This window comes from Lepidochelys olivacea (genome assembly GCF_965140295.1).
Source record: "Lepidochelys olivacea isolate rLepOli2 genome assembly, chromosome: 1".
Taxonomy (NCBI): domain Eukaryota; kingdom Metazoa; phylum Chordata; order Testudines; family Cheloniidae; genus Lepidochelys; species Lepidochelys olivacea.
In genome coordinates this window covers 194,838,858-194,863,086 of record NC_140411.1, presented here as the reverse complement: position 1 = coordinate 194,863,086, position 24,229 = coordinate 194,838,858, and the positions used below count along the sequence as shown (strand labels likewise).

The 24,229-nt window shown below is 41.2% G+C and overlaps 1 long non-coding RNA gene across 2 annotated transcripts in view; it reads right to left on the bottom strand.

The window, feature by feature from the left end:
• The window catches only part of LOC311514883, a 193,359-nt gene that overhangs the window by 76,143 nt on the left and 92,987 nt on the right, over nt 1-24,229 (bottom strand). For both annotated transcript variants that reach the window (XR_014709960.1, XR_014709961.1), the window contains exon 3: nt 8,314-8,404. This is a non-coding gene — a long non-coding RNA (uncharacterized lncRNA). The remainder of the gene's footprint in view (nt 1-8,313; nt 8,405-24,229) is intronic.

Here is a 24,229-nt window from a genome sequence, read left to right as displayed (position 1 = left end):
CCAAGAACATGGAGCCACTGTAGTCACTGCCTCGTTTAGTTCAACTACACTTACCTTCCTAGGCATGCTGGTAACAAAAGAAAACTAACTTATCTGTAAGGTTGTGTGGAAAGTAATTAAACCACCAAAAGTCATTTTTTAGACATCAGTGTCACTGAATAGTCATCTACCCTATAAGCAAACATGAAACAATACAGAGAAGGGTTAGGGTACTCACTTTTTGCATTGTGTTAATGGTGGCTGAAGTTACACAATATTGTTTCTGATCCCTAAAAGGATGACTCCCAAACTCCCAGTATTTCCAAAATGGCCAGGCAGAGTCTTCTGGTTTGAATCTTGATGCTCATGTGGTTGCATGAATATTCATTACATACCTGTTCTTCATATGATACACTTGCCAAGAAAACCTCATACACATCTGCTAAGTTGCAAATATAACTGAAGTGAATCTGTGGTACTTTTTCTAGTGAACCTTCACAAATTCTTTTGTGCAGCATTCATTTAGCTCTAGATCACAGCAACCAAGTAGCATTGAATCCTGTATTTCAGGTCGATTCCAAAAGAACTCTAAGCACAATTGTAATGACAACATCCAAGAGTGCTCAAGTGTTGGTATTATGTCTTAATGGGTTCCTGTAAGTAAACCTAAGGTCACTTCCTGAAGGCTGACATTTTAAAAGGCAATTATTGAAGTAATTACTTGTTTTTTTTTTAAGTGCAGGCAGTGGTTTTTCTATTGTTGAAGAGAACAACTGTGTTTGTCAATGTTATTTGCAACAGCACTGAATGACTTTCAAGCCCAATGAAAGGCCACATTATTGTTGTTATATGACTCATAGCTCTCTTTCTTGAGATAAAGTTATCACCAACTAGTTCCAGAAATTGTTTGCTAGGAGCTAACTTCTATATGTTCTTATCTGCTTGTGTCCTAAATAGAAAATATGGATTGGAATATTTGATGGATGGTGAACTGTGATACATGGACTCATGGTTCTTAAGCAGCAAAATGTATTCATTAAGAAAACTACAATTACAGACCCTAACTGGCTTCTCTATAGCTTCAATTCCAAGCTATTGAATTGAAAAGTCTACCTTGTTCACCAGGGATCAAATTTTGCGTGGAATTCTATTCAGCACACAGACACATCTAGTGGCTGAATAATAAACTGCAAACATTCATGCTGCAGAAAACCCTTTAACACAGGTCAGGTGAGCTCAGTACAACAGAAACTTTATCAATATTATTTGGCTTAGACCCATTCCTCCTAAGGATTTCTGCAGGCATCAAACCAGAGTAAATACAATGCACAGAATCTTTTTTTTTAAAAAGTTATACCCAATGGTTAGTTTGGAATGAAAACAGCATTCTGTAGGAAAAATAATGTGGCCAAGTATATACTTCACAGAGTGGTTGAAGTAGACTATTTTTGACCATTCCTTCAATTCCTGTCAAGTTGTTTTGACTGCACTGTCGAGACAAACACTATGCAAGCATCAGCTTATTCCTTGTAAGAGCTCAAGGTATTGGGCTCTTCATCCTTCCCCAAAGGAACAAAGAACTGGGAATTATACACCAGGCTAGATCTGAGAACACTGCCACAAAAAGTCATCCCTTTGATATGCAACACCACTGGATTTAGTGGAGTCTGATAACTAGTAGTTTAAAAGCTCTCTGGAAGCAACATGGATCCCTGCATTAGACTATCAAGGTCATTAGACTTGTAGATGAGCATTACAGAGGAAATTGTGGTTTTGTAAATCAAGTTGTCTTTTTACTGGGTTATCTTTCTGACAGCGCCATCACTGCATTCGTGTATTTTGCTTTTTCCTCAGTACTACTCTCATCCTGTTCACTCTATTTTTAATCATGCCTGTCTAGCCAGTACTTTACATTTTTTGTAACTTATTCATAGGCCCTTATTATTCCCAAGGAGTCATAGAATCATAGAATATCAGGGTTGGAAGGGACCTCAGGAGGTCATCTAGTCCAACCCCCTGCTCAAAGCAGGACCGATCCCCGACTAAATCATCCCAGCCAGGGCTTTGTCAAGCCTGACCTTAAAAGCTTCCAGGGAAGGAGATTCCACCACCTCCCTAGGCAACGCATTCCAGTGTTTCACCACCCTCCTAGTGAAAAAGTTTTTTCTAAGATCCAACCTAAATCTCCCCCACTGCAACTTGAGACCATTACTCCTTGTTCTGTCATCTGCTACCACTGAGAACAGTCTAGAGCCATCCTCTTTGGAACCCCCTTTCAGGTAGTTGAAAGCAGCTATCAAATCCCCCCTCATTCTTCTCTTCTGAAGACTAAACATCGCCAAGTCCCTCAGCCTCTCCTCATGAGTCATGTGTTCCAGTCCCCTAATAATTTTTGTTGCCCTCCGCTGGACTCTTTCCAATTTTTCCACATCCTTCTTGTAGTGTGGGGCCCAAAACTGGACACAGTACTCCAGATGAGGCCTCACCTCCCCCTCGAATAGAGGGGAATGATCACGTCCCTCGATCTGCTGGCAATGCCCCTACTTATACATCCCAAAATGCCATTGGCCTTCTTGGCAACAAAGGCACACTGTTGACTCATATCCAGCTTCTCGTCCACTGTAACCCCTAGGTCCTTTTCTGCAGAACTGCTGCCGAGCCGTTCGGTCCCTAGTCTGTAGTGGTGCATTGGATTCTTCCGTCCTAAGTGCAGGACTCTGCACTTGTCCTTGTTGAACCTCATCAGATTTCTTTTGGCCCAATCCTCCAATTTGTCTAGGGCCCTCTGTATCCTATCCCTACCCTGCAGCGTATCTACCACTCCTCCCAGTTTAGTGTCATCTGCAAACTTGATGAGGGTGCAATCTACCCCATCCTCCAGATCATTTAGGAAGATATTGAACAAAACCGGCCCCAGGACCGACCCCTGGGGCACTCCACTTGAAACTGGCTGCCAACTAGACATGGAGTCATTGATCACTACGCGTTGAGCCCGACAATCTAGCCAGCTTTCTATCCACCTTACAGTCCATTCATCCAGCCCATACTTCTTTAAATTGCTGGCAAGAATACTGTGGGAGACCGTGTCAAAAGCTTTGCTAAAGTCAAGGAACAACACCTCTACTGCTTTCCCTTCATCCACAGAGCCAGTTATCTCGTCATAGAAGGCAATTAGATTAGTTAGGCATGACTTTCCCTTGGTGAATCCATGCTGACTGTTCCTGATCACTTTCCTCTCATGTAAGTGCTTCAGAATTGATTCCTTGAGGACCTGCTCCATGATTTTTCCAGGGACTGAGGTGAGGCTGACTGGCCTGTAGTTCCCAGGATCCTCCTTCTTCCCTTTTTTAAAGATGGGCACTACATTAGCCTTTTTTCAGTCATCTGGGACCTCCCCCGGTCGCCATGAATTTTCAAAGATAATGGCCAATGGCTCTGTAATCACATCCGCCAACTCCGTTAGCACTCTCGGATGCAACGCATCTGGCCCCATGGACTTGTGCTCATCCAGCTTTTCTAAATAGTCCCTAACCACTTCTTTCTCCACAGAGGGCTGGCCACCTCCTCCCCATGCTGTGCTGTCCAGTGCAGTAGTCTGGGAGCTGACCTTGTTCGTGAAGACAGAGGCAAAAAAAGTATTGAGTACATTAGCTTTTTCCACATCCTCTGTCACGAGGTTGCCTCCTTCATTCAGTAAGGGGCCCACACGTTCCTTGACTTTTTTTTTTTTGTTAACATACCTGAAGAAACCCTTCTTGTTACTCTTAACATCTCTTGCTAGCTGCAACTCTAGGTGTATTTTGGCCTTCCTGATTTCACTCCTGCAAGCCCAAGCAATATTTTTATACTCATCCCTGGTCATTTGTCCAATCTTCCACTTCTTGTAAACTTTTTTTTTTTTTGTATTTAAGAGCAGCAAGGATTTCACTGTTAAGCCAAGCTGGTCGCCTGCCATATTTACTATTCTTTCTTTCAATGAAGGGCGTCACAGTTTAGGGCAAATGCATCTGTATTTCCCCTTGTGGTCTAGCAAGGGCACTCACTCTAGGAACCCAGCTCCTCAGATGTCACTGCTTTTGGGTGGAGACCCATGCCTCTCTCCCTCAGGACCGGAGTGTTTTCAGGCTGCACACTTCCCTGCCTACACTGTGAATTCCCCAGCAAGGCAGACAGCTTAAATAGGCCTGCATCTGTGTTTTGCTTCTCTTCAGAGGCTATGAACAGTGTAATTGCCACAGTTATAAGTTACCACAATGCCCTACACACTTACTCTTAACATGAAAACATGACAGAGAAAACATATTAAGGCCTAGACCTATGATAATGAGCTTAGAGATCAGCCCAGCTCCAACAAAGGCTCTGGCTGGTGATCAGTCCTTTAAACCCAACCAACGGGCTTTTCTGTAGCTATAAGTTCATTACAGCTTTTTACTCAGAACAAGCACATATATCCATAGAATAGCCCTTCCTTCATGCAGGTTGGGCCTTTAATCATCAGAGACCGTGAATATGTAATCAGTCAGACAATGATTCTCTCCTCAGTGTATCGCTTCAAAAGGTTGAGTTCAGAGGTTGGAATTTGCACTCACCTTCCCCTAGGTATTTCTGAGGAAACCCACGTAACTTGGTATATCCCAAGAGTATGTTTTTGTCTGGCACATGGTTTAAAATAGTTCTTTGATGCTCAGAAAGCTTCCTAGGGTTTACATTAGTCATCTTTTCACCTGACCATTCCCCCTCCCTCACCCCTGAGAAGTCACACACAATCCCCCAATAATACATGAACTTTGCATTTATAATACAGAAGGACTCCAAAACTATTTAAACTTAATTCAGTCGGATCTCCCAAAGATATTGCAGGAAATTGCCAACTGTGTTGCAAAGTGATTGGCACACAACAATTCACTCCTGATTACTGTGTTTTGAGGCATATTTGATTAAAAGACTTCATGTTTTCTAATCTCTTGCCCATTTCCCAGCTCCATGTCCATTGAAAGCTTCTCAACTCAGATTTTCTCTCACCATTTCAATATATATTTAGTACTGAAGCAGGAACAAGGCAGTCCAAAGCAAATTCTCTTAACTACTGTTTCTCACATTTAGTAATAAATATAGCATTTCAACTGATGGTCCATATTGTTTACATTTCTTTTGTTTGTATTCTCTCAGTAGAAAAACACAGAGTCCATTCCTGGTAAGAAATATTATTGTCTCTTTGAGATCTATATCCAGCATCCTTCAATGAAAAATCATTTATTTTACATTAAAGAAGCCCTTTATTAGATATTGGCAGTTTCTCCAGTGTCTTCTACTAATCTTCCATTTCTGGGGAAACTCTTCTATCAAGGTGTGATTATGCTATTCTAGCATTATGACAAATCCCTGACATTTTTCAATGAGCATTTAGTCCTAGGCTTGGTATAGATATTTTCTCAACTCCATAGCTCTCCTAAGGGAGATGTATTTTTTCTGTGTTTACACCACTAATTAAACCATTTGATACTACAGATGATACAATTACAGTTTTTGCACTTTGCTATTTTAGTAAGTCTTGACACACACGGAGTAGTTTGTCTGAGATTAGTGTTTGTTTTTGAAAGTCAGCACTCACTGCTCCCATCCCATTCCCCATCAGAGAAGTAGATACCTAAATATTGTCTCATATGCTCTGAACAAATTTTGAGAACTCAGATTGAAGCTCAGATAAATGTTCTTTCATATTGTTCATCACAGACAAGGTCACTTTTGCCAGCTGAGTATGAGACAAGCACATTCCCAAGGAATAAAGACATAATATTAGATGTCCATCATAGGGTAGTTCTTCTGTTCCCACAGTGCTTCTGGCAAGGACATTTCCAAAGAAGAAGGAAAATAATAAAACATCCATCACACAACAGCTTACTGACACTGGGACAAGGACCTGCCTCAGGAGAAAGCCAGTCTTGTTCTCAATGTCTGCCTAGAACCAGGTTCAGTCAAAATGAGATAAATTGTCCACACCTGCCCCAGGACCAAAGGAAAACAGTATGACAACTGGTACAATGAGAAACGCTTGATACCAGCCATGAAACTGAAACCTCCTCAGAGTCATTGAACTTAAAGTTATGGCACATCCAGTTTTGTTTTCTGAATATACCTCAGAACTGAGGGCTATCCTGGATCCTTTTCTACAACCAGTCACTTGAATGAAAAATATTAAAACTTACCTGTTCTCCTTTCTAACCGCTACTCTTGATTTCAGAGTATAAGTGTCCCTGCTGATCACTGCTGCTAACATTCTCACCACCACCTTTAACATTTTCCTACAGCTGTAGTCTCATGACTAATTTAAGCACTAGCTTCTAATCTTATATGTGAAGGCCTTGTTTCCAAAATGAAAAAGGTATGGAAACTATGAACTGCCTTGTCTTCATGAGCATTTTACCTTGTGTTAGTTAACTCAGGTTAACTAACTCAAGATAAGAACACACCTTTTTGCTTGTCTGTAGTGAAGAGAAGATCTAAATTTACTGCCTTCGAGGCACAGCATTTCCTGAAAGGCCATCCACTCTGTCTGCCTCTGATACAGATTCCTCCTTAACAGCATCTTTCTTTGTTAAAGGAGGGTCATTTTTCAACAAAAGCTGGTCTGAATATCCTCTGATGAGATTTTCTGCTGAAATTTTAACTTACTGTAACATGCAAGTACTATACAAAAAAAAAATTCCTCTTTTCAAATAGCTCTTGTTTAAACTCAGATTTATCATATCTCAACTCTAATGCTCCTACTTACTTCATGAACAGTCTTTAAGGAAGGAGAATAAAATCATTCTGAAGACCATGGGGCAAAGAGCTACTCTGGAATTGCCCCTCTGCCATACACATTGGCCAAACTGGACAGTCTCTACGTAAAAGAATAAATGGACACAAATCAGATGTCAAGAATTATAATATTCAAAAACCAGTCGGAGAACACTTCAATTTCTTTGGTCACTCGATTACAGACCTAAAAGTGGCAATTCTTCAACAAAAAATCTTCAAAAACAGACTCCAACGAGAGACTGCTGAATTGGAATTAATTTGCAAACTGGATACAATTAACTTAGGCTTGAATAAAGACTGGGAGGGGATGTGTCATTACACATAGTAGAACTATTTCCCCCCCCACACACACACACACACTGTTCCTCAGATGTTCTTGTCAACTGCTGGAAATGGCCCACCTTGATTATCACTACAAAAGGTTCCCCCTCACCCCCGCCCCGCTCTCCTGCTGGTAATAGCTCACCTTTCCTGATCACTCTTGTTACAGTCTGTATGGTAACACCCATTGTTTCATGTTCTCTGTGTATATAAAATCTCCCCACTGTATTTTCCATTGTATGCATCCGATGTAGTGAGCTGTAGCTCACGAAAGCTTATGCTCAAATAAATTTGTTAGTCTCTAAGGTGCCACAAGTACTCCTTTTCTTTTTACTCTGGAATTAGATGCTGAAACTATTGACATAGCTGAAAACTGCTCTGCCACAACAACATACTATATTTCAGGTTAAGATTTTTCAAAGCATTTAAGTGACCCAGGAGCCTAAATTCCATTTTCAAAAAGTGACTTGGACAAATAGAAGCTTAAGTGCTACTGACATTTAATGAGCCTTCAAAAGTCCTAAGAGTCAGGCCCTCAAGAGAGTTTGGCTTAAAAATCTTGAGATTCTAAAAGGTAATCAAGTTTGGGTACTTTTTATTTACCTTAAAGCAGTGACATAGCTAGCATGGAACATTTGGGTGGGCCCCTACTTCAGGGGAGGTAGGCAAGAACAGAGGGGAGAGGGGGCAGGAGGGATCGGGGAGGACCGTCTTCGCTCTCCCCCTCCAGCTGGCCTTGCTGGGGGTGATGGATGGTCTGGGGTCCTGCGTGTGCACCCAGATCTGGGAGGAGACACCGCTTTCCAACATGCATGGCTCATGGAACCTGTCCCCGTCGCACTGGCCCACGCCAGGCCCAGCTCCCCGAGGTGGCACACCTATGTTTTGTGATGATTGCTGCCACCCTCCTCCTGCTGCGGCGTACATGTATGCATGCCCATCAGGCTCTCAGCTGCTGTATCGCTGCTGTCCCTCCCCTTCCCGTTGGGCTGGGAGTGTGCGCACCTGGCGTGCGGCATCCTCAAGATCTGGGCAGGGCTAGCACTGGGGCCAGAGCAGAACTGGGGCTGGGCCTGGATGTTAAGTGGGTGGGCCACAGCCCACCCGTAGCTATGCCCCTACCGCAAAGGTCCACTTTAAGATACACTTAGGTCATATTTCCTAGCTATTCTCTGTAACTATAAATGAAATCAAAGATAAGTACTTACTTACCTATAATTTTTCCTTCTCTGAAGTAGGCACCTGGAGCACCATGATCCATTACACCTGGGATATTCCTCCTCATCTTCAAAGCACAGAAGCTCTTAAGAAAAAACAAAACAAAAAATACACTGCTTTAGCTTCACAATATATTGCCAACAGGTGAAGCTGTTTGAAAACTGATTGTCTTCTCAGCTTGGGCAGTTGGCTGTGAAGAGGCAAATAAATTCTGATTTATTAACCTTAAATAAGACAAATCATCACAAGGCATGATACTTGATCTCCATGTTTATAACACAGAAATGGAAATGAAGACTTTCAGCAAATTCATGTGCCAAATATGAGGGAATACCAAGGTTTCTCCATCTCTCTGTAGGGGAAAAAAAGGAAGGATTCATACATTTCTCTTCCACATTGAATTTTATGAAAAAATTGTGGTGAGGGAGGGGTTCTTCACAAAGCACCAGTTATCATCCTAGCTTCCTGCTCCAGGAGCAAGAGAATTACTTGCTTCATTCAAGATTTTTAACTTGCACTGTATTATTATTCAAGCCTGGAAATGCCAGTAGGCAATGGATATTCTATTGTTACTTTTCACATGAATAGCAACCAGATCCAGAGAGAACATAAGGATGGCCACAGTGGGTCAGACCAATGGGATCCACTTAGCCAAGTATCCTGTTGACTGACAGTGGCCGATGCCAGATGCTTCAGAGGGGATGATCAGAATAGACCAATTATCAGGTGATTGATCCCCTCTCATCCAGTCCCCTGTTTCTTGTATTATGTGAAGAGGTAAATAACATTTCCTTCTTCATTTTCTCCACATCATTCATGGTTTTATGGACCTCTATCATATCCCCATTCCCTCAGTCGTCTTTTCTAAACTGACAGGTCCCAGTCTTTTTAATCTCCCCTCGTATGGAATCTGTTCCCTAATCATGTTTGTTGCTCTTCTCTGTACGTTTTCCAATTCTAATGTAATCTTTCTTCCAGGTGGAGATGAGAGCCACAAGGGTTGGGTTCAATATCTAGGGGTTCCTCTTAACATACAAAACAGAATCAGCTCAAGTCCCCACTCAGTAATCTGAGAAAACTAACCATCAGCCCTAAGTGCTTCTAAGAGGCAATACTTCCCCACTTGCAAGCACTGAGTCTATGTATAACAAAAGAAAACTGAAGGGAACCAAGTATTAATTTGGGGAAACATCACAACCACAATTGAAAGCATGTAACCATAAGCAAACACCCACCCCACAGTACATTGGGCAGTATGCTTTGCCTCAGTTTCCCACGTTGTGGTGTAAGAGTCCAACAAACAAGTGTCCTTTAACATGCCACTCCCCTTTCCCTCTGCTGCACCCCACCCAAGGTGGGGTTGTCCCTCATCAGCAAGACCCAGAGTTCAGAGATGCATTTACATGGGTCCACCTCTGACCCCTTAAGGTGGTGGTGGTGGCTGGGGTGTACGGTGTCTCTGCTGTTACCGCCATCTCTGCAACTGGCTCACTACTGCTGCTGGGGCTATCTCTGCTGCTGCTGGCCACTCACTGCCACCTCTGCGACTGTTGGCCACTTGCAGCCTTCTCATTCCCTGCTGCTCTTTACCACTGCTACTTCTGCAGTGCCACTTTCTGAGTTCCCCCACTTAGCCTAGCTCTTATCAATTCTAGTGGGAAGTGGGGAACTCTGTGCTACTGCCTCTGTTGTCTTTCACTGCACCACTGTCCCCGTACTAGATCTAAGGCTTAGCCCCCAGACCAGCTCATCAGTGATTTCACCTCTAGCAATCACTGAACAGAAACAAGGACTCTCAGTAGAATCCAATCAGCTCTGAGACTCTGTAGGCAGCATCCACTCCGTTAGGTAGTCCCCACCCCCTGACCCCCATCTTCAGTGGGATCCGTACCCGTGCTTAGCAAGTGAGGCTCAGTTTATGGTGAACCCCTCAGTCCAGGCAGGTTAAGTTCCGCTGCCCTTTACTCATACACAATCAGGATAATAACAGTTTTGTGATATCTCTTTCCAACTTTGCCACCTCTCTGTATACCCCTTTTTCAAGATCATTTATGACTATGTTGAACGGCAAAGGGCCCAGTACAGATCCTTGGAGGCCCCCACTATTTCTCTCTCTCCCCATTGTGAAAACTGACCACCTATTCCTACCCTTTGTTTCCTCTATTTTAACCAGTTGCTGATCCAGGAGAGGACCTTCCCTCTTATGCCATGACTGCTTACTTTGCTTAAGAGCCTTTGGTGAGGGAACTTATCAAAGGCTTTCTGAAAGTCCAAGTGCATTATATCCACTGGATCACGCTTGTTCATATGCTTGTTGACCCCCTCAAAGAATTCTAATAGATTGGTGAGGCATGATTTCCCTTTACAAAAGCTGTGTTGACTCTTCCCCAACAAATCCTATTATTCTGTGTGTCTGATAATTCTGTTCCTTACTATAATTTCAACCAATTTCCCTGGTACTGAAGTTAGGCTTTCTGCCCTGTAATTGCCAGGATCGCCTCTGGAGCCTTTTTTTAAAATGGTCATTACATTAGCAATCCTCCTGTCATCTGGTACAGAGGCTGATTTAAGTGATAGGTTACATATGACAGTTAGTAGTTCTGCAATTTCATATTTGAGTTCCTTCAGAACTCTTGGGTGAAAACCATCAGGTCATGGCTTTTTACTGTTTAACAGTTTGTTCCAAAATCTCTTCTATTGACACCTCAATCTCAGACAGTTCCTCACATTTGTCACCTAAACAGAATGGCATGGATGTGGGAATCTCTTTCATATTGTCTGCAGTGAAAACCAATGCAAAGAATTCTTTGAGCTTCTCCGCAAGTCTTTCTCAAGTGCTCCTTTAGCGCCTTGATCATCCAGTTGTCCCACTTATTGTTTGGCAGGCTTCCTGCTTTTGATGTACTTAAAAAGTGTGATGTTAGTTTTTGTGTCTTTTGATAGTTGCTTTTCAAATTTTTTTTGGCCTTTGTAAGTATACTTTTCAGCTTGACTTCCCAGGGCTTACATTGCTTTCTATTTTCCTCAGCAGGATTTGACTTCTAATTTTTAAATGATGCCTTTTCGCCTCTAGCCACCTATTTTACTCTGCTCTTTATCCATGGTGACATCTTTCTGGTTTTCTTACTTATTATTTGGGGTATATATTTAATCTGAACCACTATTATGGTGCTTTTAGAAAGTTTCCATGCAGTTTGCAGGCATATCACCCTTGTGACTCTTCCCTTTAATTTCCATTTAACTAGCTTCCACATTTTTGTGCACTTCCCCTGTTTGACGTTCAATGCTACTGTGATGGGTTTCTTTGGTATTTTCCCCCTTACAGGGAAGTTAAATTTAATAACATTATGGTCCTTATTACCAAGCAGTTCAGTTATATTCACCTCTCGGACCATATCCTGTGCTCCACTTAGGACTAAATCAAAAAGGCCTTTCCCCTTGGGTTCCATAACTAGCTGCTCCAAGAAGCAGTCATTAATGGTGTCTAGAAATTTTATCTCTGCATCCTATCCTGAGGTGACATATACCCAGTCAATATGGAGATAGTTGAAATCCGCCATTATTGTTGCGTTTTCTGTTTTTGTAACCTCGCTAATCTCCAAGAGCATTCACAAACACCATCACCATTCTGGTCAGGTGGTCACCCTTCCTCCTGCTATACTTGTTATTCAAGCATGGAATTTCTATCCATAGAGATCCTATGGTAAACAGTTTGAGTAATTTAAGATTTTTAATATATTTGACTCTATGCTTTCTTTCACATATAGTGCCACTCTCCCACCAATGCAACCTACTTTATCCTCCCTATATATTTTGTTCCATGATATTACCATGTCTCATTGATCATCATCATCATTCCACCAAGTTTCTGTGATGCCTAGTATATCAATATCCTCATTTAATACCAGACACTCAAGTTCACTCATTTTAGTATTTAGATTTCTAGCATTTGTTTATAAACATTTATAAAATTTGTCATACGATGCAGAGAACCACTTTCTTAACCGCTTGTAAATCTAGGAAATTATTCAGATGAATTTTCTGAGACAACCATTTGCCTTGAATTGAATGGGGCCTATATAACTTCCTTAGTGATGCAGAAGATAATTTGGTTTTTGACTCTGAAAATTCCCCTGATAAACAAGACAGTTTGTAGGGTACAGAGGCATATCACCACCATGGAATAATTTCACATCTGGTCACTGCCACACAAAAGTAAGTGAGTCCCCGTATTGGAAAGAATTGAGAAGTTCCTAGAAGAAATACAAGTTGTGAAATCTTTCCTTAGACAGCTGTACTAGAAGCAGCTAAAGTCTGACAGAGATGAACCAGCTCCTGAAAAGGCAGCAAGGAGCAACTGGAAATACATGAAACCACCAAAGGATTCAAACAACTGAAAGGTCTGGTTAGTATGTACAGATTCCATCTTGTATGGATGGGTTACCAACAATCATCTGTGATCTTCCTGTCATAGACTGGCATTCAGAGCTACCACTAGACTGATGAACAAACAAGGAACATGAGACAGGTCAAAGTACATTGCCTGAAATTGGTCCACAAAGCACAGCTAGCCTTGGTGGCACAGGCAAACTGATACATGTAAACAAACTTCCTTGTAGGACAACGAAACACCTGAGGAGAAATCTCTATCAGATAGTCCTTGACTCAATGTAGTAATGGGCCTGCCCATTGTCAGTCAATCTGGACAGAACCAGTATTAGGCAACATCTATCTGATCTTTTTTCTACCAGAAATAGTCTTGAATTAACGCCCCAAAATTGTCAGGAAAAGGAGTAATTATTTTCAGGCTGCATGGGCCTCAATACTCTACTAAATTCCTAAGGAAATGCTAGTGGAAGGCATGGGAAAGAGAGAGGAAACATGGCAGGTTAGGCCAGGCAGCACATCTGCACATCTGAGGAAGCTCATAGGAGAACAGGATCTGTGCACAGAACTCTTAGGCTGGCCTTGGGTAATTTTGCCTTGCAATAAGCATGAGGAACCTGAGCCATTAAAGTGGTGGTGGAGGAGGAAAAGAAGAGTATGGATGGCTGTTTTTGGTTTCTAAAACTGGCTTTAGTTTCAGTGTCTGTAGCAGCCAGAGCCACCGTCAGTGGGTGTAAGGCTAACAGAACGATTGAGGAAGCAGGGATTAAAGATACTGACCACAGGCATTATTAGAACTTGGCTAATGATTTATATTTTGGTTTGCTGGCAGTTTTGAGAAGTAAAAAAATATAATAATAATATTTAATAATTCTGTGGTCCCCTAAATGTTTTGCTTCCAGACATTTTTAACATTATTTCAATAAAAGTGAAGGGCTACATTTGAGGCAGCAGTGGCAGCAGCATCTTATAGCCCAATGATTAGGGCCCACACCTGGGATGTGGTGACCCAGGTTTGCATTTCCTGATCTGCAGCAGAGACTTAAACCCAGGTCTTCCCCCTCTCACGTTGGTACCTAACCACCAGGCTATTATGAGGTAGGTCTCTCTCAATTTCTCCTATTGAATCATTTGTATGAAATAATTTAATAGTCATTGGGTCTGAGAGTGCATTAGAATGGCTCTGTAGCCTGGGATGTAGGAAAGCCAAGTTCAAGTCCCTGCTCCAGTAACTATTTCACCCTTGTCAGAATAGAAAAAACAGCCCAGGATCTGACTTGTTGCTTCCAAAATGCCAGATTCTGTTGCTGAATTTTCACCCCAAGCAGCTTAAGGCTTGTCTGCAACATTGCTGTAGAGTGGGGGAGGCAGAATACAATTGCAGAGCTGGGCCACGAGCAGGGACCCCTTTGATCCTATCTGGGCCTTCTAGCTACAACATCATGTTTTCTCCTCAAGTACCAGTTTCCTGAAGACTCCTTCAAAAATCTTCTTCCTACTGAGGGGGCAACTGAGGGAGAAAAGTAAGAACATATAATAGGGAAAGGGCCTGCATGATTAGCGGGAGAGAGAGAAAGGAACCTCCTGATTCTTCAAGTGGATGTTAAGACATGGGGGAGTTAGCTAGAGAGGCAATCGGTTCTGTGATCAGCTCCACCAATCAGCAGTCCGTTGTGGAACTAGAGAGGTGGTTGTGTGTAGTTTTGATTTTGAAAACAGAAAGTCTCTGAAGATGAGGGAAGTTGAGGAGCAGTTGTAATGCATGCATGCAGGTGCTCATATGGGAGACTCTCATATATATATAATCACATGCCTCAAGGAGTTGGGGCTTTAAGAAAAACAACAAATATTGTGAGACTTATGATAAAATGGTGAGAATTGGCAACATTGCAGAATTAAATCTACCTTGTCACCTGATGTTGACATCTCCTGTTAAAGGTTTCAACTTGACAGCACTTCTAAAAATAGATCCTAAGAAATGGTTCATTCTGCTTTCATGTTTCAGGAAAAGATCTGACTAAAATTTGGTCTCCTGTTCCAAGAAGTTCTATGAGCCTGTCAGATATTTCTTCTCTTCAGTAGACAGTGTTAGTCTATGACCAAATTAATCTTCCCACAACCTCTCTGTAAGATGACATTATTTCATCTCAAACATGTTTCCTGGCAATTGTCATCATGACTCTAGGATCTGCATCAGAAAGATTTTCTGATATTAGTCAGGTAACTCAATGAAGGGCTTATCTTTCCAGTCTAAAACATAGGAACTCAAAGAGGACAAAGGAGCAAAATTCCCTCTTATCTAATATCTCAGTTCTGGCTGTCAGCTATCTACAATGGAATATGATTACAAAACATTTTTTCTTTTAACAAGTTAGTAGCTATTATTGTTCTTAGCAGCTCGGTTATCTGCAAATGCACAATCAGTGAGGTTCGATTCCTGGGTGAGTCCTGCCACACACACTGTGCACTCTTGCCAAATTTTTCTGGAGCTGGACTTTTCAGTGGGGCATTGAAAGATATGAGAAATATATTGAGATTGCTTGAAATGCCATTTTCCAAGGACCAAAATCAAGACCAGTTAGGAATATTTTAAAAGCACTTCACAAAGAAGTTTATTTCCATGCTATAATTGTTTTAACGGTTGAAATGGCAGAGAGAGAAAACATTTTTTTTAATAATAGGGAAAGTCCCTGTTCCATCATCTTCCAACTTTCCTCCTTCTCAAAAAGTATCTCATTCTTGTTCAAATTTATATCAAGAGTTTTATCCTCGAGAGGATAAGCCTGGAAGATTTGGGCCCAAAATGAGGAAGTTTCAACAAGTTATGAGTGACTAGACATAGGATTAGCATGGAAGCCATTATGTAACCTTAACTATATTGCACTCTAGCATTAGTCCTGTAAATAAATACAAAAAACTACATCACTGAAAATGTTAACATTTCACAAGTAAAAATGTCAGGAAATGCTGATGTTAAAATTTCTTCAGCGGTATTAAGTCAGTTATGTTACACATCCTGTATCTTTAGTATTCTATAAAATCCAGTAAAGTAATAAGATGCACATTCAACAAAACAAAACAAACAAAAAAGGGAATTGAGAGTATTACACATGCAAAATGGCTAAGTCTAAATTAATTAGAAATGGAAAGGTTTTGCAAAACCAATTTTTAATTTTAAATCTTCAATCTTAACACTGCATTAAAATTGGTATGATTAGTATCTTAAGAAATGTATTTGTTGAGGACAGGGATTAGTTAAAACCATGATTAAAATCTGCCTGGAGGTAAAGAAACAGATCTCCTGTTAATACATGTGTATTTAAAGAGGAATTTTACATTTAACAAGTACTAGTGTTGGTACAAGTTTTGAAAAGTTAACCAGTACCTTTGCAAAGCTAGCTGGGCAGTGGGCTTGTTCCCTCCTTGTTAAGATCATGGAGCAGCAGGCAGAGCTTGGTGAATGACTGATATTTTTGTTGCTGGCTATTCCAAAAAATTGAACCAAAATTTGGTTCAGGTAGAACCTAAGCCAAATATTCCTCCCACCCCCAAAATTCAGCAAATCAAAAAAGTTGACCAAAAAAAAAAAGTGTAGCACCACCCTCCATATCACGGTTAGCCCAGTAGTTAGAGTGATCATCACTGATGTGGGAGACTAGGGTCCAGTTTCCCCCTTTGCCTGCTGAGAAGGGATTTGAACTTGGATCTCCCACACTGCAGGACCATGCTCTTGCCCTGGGTTTCTCCCAATCTCTCCTGTTGAAGCTGTTCCACTGTGTATAATTAAATAGTCACTGGATCTCCAACATCCCAGGTTAGCACCCTAACAAAGGACCAGTTAGTCTCATTCCCTTTACGTGGTCTGCCAACTATTAAATTATTTTATACAAAACTTAGCATCTTCAATACAATACAAGACCCATCCCAAAATAGCCTGCAGCCCAAGGATTAGGGAACTCTTTTACCGTGAGGGCAAGTCAAATCCATGTTTCTGCACCGCATCCCACAGAGGGGGAATTAGAACCTTGGTCTCCCACATCCCAACTACGTGCTCCGGCTACTGGTCTAAGAGTTATAAGGTGGGCACCACAAACATTACCACCTCCTCATGAATTAATGTCAAATTCACAGATAGTTTCAAGTCAACTAAAACAGGGGTTTTTTTTGGCAAAAACTAATCAGTCCAAAAAATTTACCCAGGAATAGACAGAAAAGGCCAGGGGACTACTTCACACTAGGACAAGGGTTCTGGAAATGTAGTCACAACCTGTAATGTTATCAGAAAGGAAAGGATCAAAAGGTGCCTGGGGACCTACTTTTCTGTCATTTATTTCAAGTGTTCATGGCTGTCAAGGTTCCTTCCCCACTCTGAACTCTAGGGTACAGATGTGGGGACCCGCATGAAAGACCCCCGAAGCTTATTCTTACCAGCTTAGGTTAAAAATTTCCCCAAGGTACAAACTTTGCCTTGCCCTTGAACAGTATGCTGCCACCACCAAGCGTTTTAAACAAAGAATAGGGAAAGAGACCACTTGGAGACATCTTTCCCCAAAATATCCCCCCAAGACTTATACCCCATTTCCTGGGGAAGGCTTGATAAGAATCCTCACCAATTGGTACAGGTGAACACAGACCCAAACCCTTGGATCTTCAGAACAATGAAAAACCAATCCGGTTCTTAAAAGAAGAATTTTAATTAAAGAAAAGGTAAAAGAATCACCTCTGTAAAATCAGGATGGTAAATACCTTATAGGATAATCAGGTTCATAACATAGAGAATCCTTCTAGGCAAAACCTTAAACTACAAAAAGACACAAAAACAGGAATATACATTCCATCCAGCACAACTTATTTTACCAGCCATTAAACAAAAGAAAATCTAATGCATGTTCTAGCTAGATTACTTACTAACTTTACAGGAGTTGTAAGGCTGCATTCCTGGTCTGTTCCCGGCAAAAGCATCACACAGACAGACAGACCCTTTGTTCCCCAACCCCTCCAGATCTGAAAGTATCTTGACCCTCATTGGTCATTTTGGGTCAGGTGCCAGCGAGGTTACTTTAGCTTCTTAACCCTTTACAGGTGAAAGGGTTTTGCCTCTGGCCGGGAGGGATTTTATAGCACTGTGGACAGAAAGGTGGCTACCCTGCCCTTTATATTTATGACAATGGCTGTGGCAGTCCCAGTACATTCCAGGTGCTACCCAACCCCTGAGGAAGTCTGAATTTATTTTGTGATTTAATGAGTATACATCCCTGTTCCAGGCGAAAATAAGGCAGCTAGAGAGCTGGTAACATCTGGGTTGGAAAACAGCAATCAGCCTCGGAGTGCTTTATGTAAAAATTCATGCTTCCAGAGCTATTAATGCAAGCACAACGCATCCCTTCTGAAATGAACACCTGAGAGCTTAAAGCTTTGCCTTGTCTATGTGTAGTACATAATTTCCTGACAGGCATAGCTCTCTTAACTCATCTCTTTTCCACACACGAAGCCAAGGCACAACCTGCATAGATGACAAGCTTTATATCCAATTCCAGCTTTTAAAGTTCAGGCAATTTTGACACTACCTAGACCAAAAAAAGGATCATTGTTTGTTATAAATACCCAGTGTGCTTTTCACTCTTATATAACTTAGATGTAGTTTAAAGGATTTTGTTCACACCTTCAACCATGAATTCATGACCAAACCTAGTAAGTTTCATTTAAATGGGTCAGATTTTCAGAAATCTGAGCATATGGAGAGAGGGGTTTATAACTGAAACTTAAGTATAGTATCTTCTGTCAAGCAAATACAGCATAGTAACTAAGAAATTGCTGCTGTAGGTGCTCTTATTGGAATTTACCTGATCACTATGCAATTAGTATCTTACTGTTAATATTCCAGATTTTTTTATTTTATATAATATATATATATAAAATTAGTATGGACACAAAAGGGAGTGTTAAATTACTAAAAAAATCATCTCGTTATACCGAAAACAGTTAAACATGACAAAATTATTGTTCTAAAATTGCTTTTAACTAGTCTCAGTCCTGATGGCATATATAGAAAATTAGGACCACCATACCAGTTTAGAATATTCTTGCCTCTTTCTGACACCAGTACTGTGTTCAGACATCCATGTCGTCCTGCTACCAAGCACTAACATAAAAAGCCATGACTTTGCAAGTCAGCTTCCCCAAGGAGGAGAAATCAGTGGTGCAGTATCTAGGTATACTCTAAGCATAGCTTGCTTTATTTACACATATACAAGTCTTGAAATGAGACTGTAATACCGAATTCAGGTCAAGTGTTTTTTGCAGGAATCTCAGCACAACACCAATGCCCAGTTCCTACAGAGGAATTCTGTTTCAAGAATTTATTTTCATAAAACCAAGGCAGAAAACCAACTCACATGCTGCTCACACAGCTCCCTCTTTCCCACAACTTTCATATCCCAAAAATTATTGCACAACATGTCTACCCTAATCAAAGTTTGCTCTCACATAAAGAAAAACTTGGAAGACTATATGCAATGGTGCCATTTGGTAACATCTGCCATAATGACTGTACAAATATTAGTATGCTCATAGCAGCTATGCTATTGAAATACTTCCTCTTAGTACCTACTGAAGTACCTCCTCTCAATGTATTTACAATGACTTTCTCATCTTCACAGCACTGTTAAACTGCTCCGGATATGAGCCATGAATTAAAAGCTTCTCAGATAAAACCACAATTTCAGAGAAAATACACAATATCTAATTGAAGATCAGCTCTAAGTCAGTAAGTAATGTAGGCTGCTTTTTATTTTAAATGAAAAGAAAGGTATCAGTAAATATATTTGAATCTCAGATGTAAAGAATGCAGAGCTATCTATGTTATCTGTAACAAAATGTATACTGTGAGATAGGCGCACAACATAGATATAAATGCCCACTCCCTGACCCCCTGGAAGTTTGTCAGCGAGGTTAATATGTCACCACAAAATTAAAAACCTAACAGCGCTATATACATAAATAGATGTGATGTTCCCAGGAAACAGCACCCCAAGAAATTGAAAAAAGGTCATTTTCCTGGGTAAATGATAAAATTCAATACCTCTTGAACATGTTCTTTTCAAAGGCCTATTGTTTATGAAAAATTCTTATCACATGTTCAGTCCCTGACTTCCTCAAGTGTAGTCAGTGGACATAATCACTGGCAAATATCTCTTTCATGTATTACCCAGGGGATACAATGGAAGCAGATACAGTATTTTCAATCTTATATGGAGGAAATAGAGAGGAGTGGATTCTGCACATCAAGGTAGAATTGTTATTCTTACAAGTAAAGATAAAAATCAACTGGTAATGTCTGGTTCAGAAATGTGTTAGTGGTCTATTCCCAGAGTCGCAGGTCTTGCCTGGTATGTAGTAACAGCACAACTGATGACACTGGATTGCTGTTTTAAGAGAAAATGTTTTGAAATTATTTTTAAAAATACCCATCTTCAAATTGTTTATATGAACCAGTAAACATGTTTTAGAGCCATTACACATACATACACAGTATACCAAGATAGTTGTTAGGAGTGAAATACAAGTATGTTTCTTTTAAAATATCAGGCTGTCTTTTCAGAAAAAGGTGTACCCACACTAGGCCTGAAGACCAACATGATCTAAGAAAACAAAAATGTTAATATTTCCATATAACATATATGTATTCCACAATAGGGTTAGAGTGTGAACTAGAGGGAGCCCTGATTCTTCTTTCAGACATATTGTCCCTATCAGTGCATCCACTGTGCATGCGTGCCCAGGCGCCTTCAGTTGGAGATTTTTGGTAGCAGTGTCTGCGGGTATGTGTCTGTTCCCTACAAGTTCTCGTGATCCAATATGAGGGCACCACAGGGAACGGCAGACCCCCTGCCATTCCAGTTCATTCTCAAACTCCTGTGGCCTGTGACACAGCTTTGCCATGTGTGTTGGGTTAGCTTTGCTAATGCTTTGCCTTTCCCTACTTTATTTTTATTTTATTTTATTTTATTTCTATTTTATTGCTTTTTTTCTTGTACTTCTGGGCATTTCAGGGATCCGCTCAAGCCCCATTCTCCTTTCCCTAGTGGCAGGGAACTTCCCTGCCCACCTCAGTTCTTTTGTTTGGAGCCCATTTTCTGCTTGGAGTATGACCAAGACCCTAGGGTTTAAACCTTGCTACACTTGCAAAAAGGTCTTTCTCCCTCAGTTGTGGGCACTCCAGCTGTTCTCAAGAGATCCCCTAGTCCTTGAGGATATCCTTGCCAATAAATGATGTCCTACTAACATCAGCCAAAGTGATATGGCAGATATCTACCATTATTCCTCCCATCTGCAAAAGAATCAACACAGGTATTATGTTCAAATTTGATTATAATCAAAAGGTATTATGGCTCTCCAAAGGGCTTGAAGTTCTTCTTCTCCCATCCCATTCCAAATTCTCTTTTGATGGATGCAGTAAATGAGTCACACAAACATTGCACCAAGTCCACACCACATGACAGGGAGCTCGAACATCTGGAGCTCCTCAGTAGTAAAAGTTACTCTTCAGCTGTGTTCCAGCTTTGGGTAGCTAATAACTACGCTGTGATGGTTAAATATGGCCATATGAACTATAGCAAATTCACTGATTTTACTGATTATTTGCCACAAGATCAGAAGGACTAGTTCCAAGCTCTCATCTCCAAAGATTGTCCAAGCCTCCTTGCAAGCCTCATTGAACACAGCTGACCCAGCCACTCACTTGGTGGCCACCACCATAGTAATGCACTGTGCTTCATAGCTACAATCTTTCAGGCTTACAAGAGAGGTCCAGAACATGGTTAAAGATCTTGCATTTGATGGCCCTAAGCTTGTGAAAGGATTCAGTAGTAACCCTTCATTTCTTAGGCTTTGACACCCCTGTGACCAAAAGGAATTTTAGCAGATCACAGACAACCCAAAGATCTCATTCAGCCGAGTAACTTACATATCAGAGGACTTTAGAACCACCAAAGAAGAGATCTGTGTAGCAGAGGGAAAAAATCTCATCCACTACCACAACTGAGCCAACAGCTTCTATGAAGCAGCCTTTAAGATGCTTTGGATGAGAGCCACAAATCACTCCCCCTGGGTCTGTTGCTGCATCACCCTTTCCCCTCCTACCCCAGGAGGATAGTCTTTCCCACTTCAGATCATCATAGGAGCAGATCACATCAGACAGATGGGTGCTAGAAGCTGTTGCATCAGACTATACCATTCACTTCAGCTCCATCCCCACCTCCAATACCCATCCCCTTTTGGGGACCTCTCTCACAAAAGACCTGTTAAGGCAGCAAGTTCAAGATCTCCTGCTCCTGTGGGTGACCAAACAAGTTTTCCCTTGCTTCATCGGGAAGGGGTTCCACCCAAGAAGAAAGGATGCAGACCAACCCCAGACCTCATAACTCTGAATACAAATATGAAATTGCAGGACTACTAACTGTGATATGTAACCTATCATTTCAATCAGCTTCTGTACCAGACGACTGGAAGATAGTTAGTGTGATGCCATTTTTTTAAAAGGCTCCAGAGGAGATCCTGGCAATTACAGGATGGTAAGACTAACTTTAATAATAGACAAAATTGTTTGGAACAAAGCCTCCATTCCCTTGAATGATCAAAATGCACACAAATTATAATATAGGACTTGTATGCCACAGACTAATGGTCCATTTAGGGCAGTATACAGTAGATGCCTCAAAGGAAGATGCAAAAACCCCAGAGACAATTATTCAATAACCTCTCCTGATGAGAAGCTTCTCCCCAACCTTAAACACTTACTGGTCAGATTATGCCATGAAGAGTTTATTTCCCTTACATATTTTTACTGTGTCTTATCTTACCTTTTGTAATAAGAATGTCGAGAGTTACACATATCGTTCTCTTACTTTTTGGAATTCTATTCAGTTCTTGGCCTCAAAATAACCTTGTAGCAGTGAGTTCCACAGAGTAATTGTTGACTATGTAAAATTCCTTTTTTTCAAATTTACATGCCTTGCCTTTCAATTTCGTTAAAAGTTCCCTTGTTATTATTACAAATAAGTGTAAATAAGAGCACTTCTTTTCTCTCTCTAATCCAGATGTACTACTGTACACCTTTCTGACACTGCCCCCCACCCCAGCTTTGTCTTTCTAAACTCAACCATAATCTTCTCAAAAGCTTCACACATGGAAGTCCCTCCATGCCTGAAATCATGTGTGTTAGCAGCTTTTTGATATTTTTTTCTGCTATATTGTACCTTAAGAGACGGGAACTGAACATAGTATTCAAGGTGAGGGTGTACATATAGTTATTATAAAATATAAGTTTGCGGGGGGAAATGAGGGGGAGTTTTGTTCAAAGAAAGCTCTGTATATACAACCTTTTTCTGTGAAAAAATTGCTTTTACATAAATTGTGATTTTGCTTTTTTCATTGGTGCTGTTTTCCACTCTGGAACAGAGTGACAAAGGTTCACTTTCATACCCATTAAACCTGCAGCCACTGAAAGGATTTATGAGGCATAATCATCTTTACAAGGCAAAATGCACACAATGTGATACAAAGCAAGACAATGACATGCCTGATTGAGATGTATGCAGTGTTGAGGTTCATGGGGGAGGGGGGCATGTCTATGTATTTCCATCCTAGTATTTAAAGGTGAAAAACCTCTATAAAATCTAATAATAAAAGGCAAAACAGCATGCTGTAGCAACAGATAAAATATAAGATATAGCATTTCATCAGGACCCTATCACCCCAAGTGTCTTGCACCTAATTCTAGCAATTATGAAGGGAATTAGTCAGTAAGCCCTGGTCTACACTAGGACTTTAGGTCGAATTTAGCAGCGTTAAATCGATGTAAACCTGCACCCGTCCACACAATGAAGCCCTTTATTTCGACTTAAAGGGCTCTTAAAATCGATTTCCTTACTCCACCCCTGACAAGTGGATTAGCGCTTAAATCGGCCTTGCCGGCTCGAATTTGGGGTACTGTGGACACAATTCGACGGTATTGACCTCCGGGAGCTATCCCAGAGTGCTCCATTGTGATCGCTCTGGACAGCACTCTCAACTAAGATGCACTGGCCAGGTAGACAGGAAAAGAACCACGAACTTTTGAATCTCATTTCCTGTTTGGCCAGCATGGCAAGCTGCAGGTGACCATGCAGAGTTCATCAGCAGAGGTGACCATGATGGAGTCCCAGAATCGCAAAAGAGCTCCAGCATGGACTGAACGGGAGGTACGGGATCTGATCGCTGTATGGGGAGAGGAATCCGTGCTATCAGAACTCCGTTCCAGTTTTCGAAATGCCAAAACCTTTGTCAAAATCTCCCAGGGCATGAAGGACAGAGGCTATAACAGGGACCCGAAGCAGTGCCGCATGAAACTTAAGAAGCTGAGGCAAGCCTACCAGAAAACCAGAGAGGCGAACGGCCGCTCCGGGTCAGAGCCCCAAACATGCCGCTTCTATGATGAGCTGCATGCCATTTTAGGGGGTTCAGCCACCACTACCCCAGCCATGTT